The sequence below is a fragment of the Pteropus vampyrus genome, unplaced genomic scaffold (assembly GCF_000151845.1).
Source record: "Pteropus vampyrus isolate Shadow unplaced genomic scaffold, Pvam_2.0 Scaffold350, whole genome shotgun sequence".
In the NCBI taxonomy this organism is placed as follows: Eukaryota; Metazoa; Chordata; class Mammalia; order Chiroptera; family Pteropodidae; genus Pteropus; species Pteropus vampyrus.
In genome coordinates, this window is record NW_011889131.1 from 643,094 (window position 1) to 644,341 (window position 1,248).

Sequence of the window (1,248 nt, forward strand, 5' to 3'; positions counted from 1 at the left end):
TCTTTTAAAAATTCCACTCTCCTCTCCCACTAGCCCTTGGCATTACAACTGCTCCCCTGGCCCCCTGGCACCTGCATTTCCCTGAAATTGTCACCATCACCATCATTCGGGGCAGAGAGACCTCTTGCAAGTAACACCTTTGAATCGAAATCACAAGTATTGAAAGTAGGCTTAACATAAAATATATATAAATAACACATCCTTTATCCGCCTGCACTTAAACCTTCATTAAATACCACAAGCAAAGTGTCTCATGCCCCTGATTACCCGAGAGAATTGATGGTTTTCTTGCCCCCTCCTTCAAGGAAATAGAAGCTTAAAGAGTAAGGTACTTACGCGAGGTAAAACATATCATAATTTCAAAGTTTGCTCTAACCCTTTAAGTACATTGTACACACAGGTGGGGCCTCCCGTAGCATGTTCACATCATGAGATTTAACTCTTTGCACAAATCTGCAACTATCCTCCCCTCCCCTGCGAGGCCCTCAGCTCTCAAATTACAAAAGCTCTGGCAGTAAATTAACAATGTGGATTTTTTTTTTTTTAACCATTAAAAGTAACTAATCCCGGAAACTAAACAAAAATCTCTCATCCCTAAAGAAAGTTCTTCGCCTCCTCTTTGTCCCCCTTCCACTGTGCCTTCAGTGCCTCTGCTAATCTCACATTCTCTTCTCCCAGCCACTCTCGTGAGCATGCCACATTTGTGGCCTTTGGAATCCTTTTGCAGCCTGTCTCTCAGGTTACTTCAGGTGCAAATTTCTAGAGTCACTGTGGCTTTTTCACTGGTGATGCCATCGGTCCTCCCCAAGCCTCCTCAGGAAGGCCAACACTGCCAGAAGGGAAACGAATGTCAGAGAGTTACACCTGACAAAAACCATGTTCCTTCTAACTAAAGCAAGTCATCGTTCTAGGGCACTGCTAAGACCTCCCCTCTTAAAGCTGACTTTGGAGGGAACAGTGACAGTGAGCAGAAAGTTACTTAGCTTGGGTGCCCTGTGGTGCAGGTTTTAGGGAGAGCGCGTTCCCCTCAAGAGGAAGTGAGGACAGCAGGACTGAAGGGAAGAAGCTGAGCCACCACACAAGTGTGACAGAGGCCTCACCCAGGAATCGAAGAAGCTCCAAAGCCAGATTGAGGAAAGGCTGTGGACACCTGAATCCCAGCCTCAGCCACCTCCTGGAAGTGTGAGTATCCTGGGGCAATGCGGCTCCTTTCTGGGTCAGGCCTGGCCGCTCAGGGACCCGGCTGTG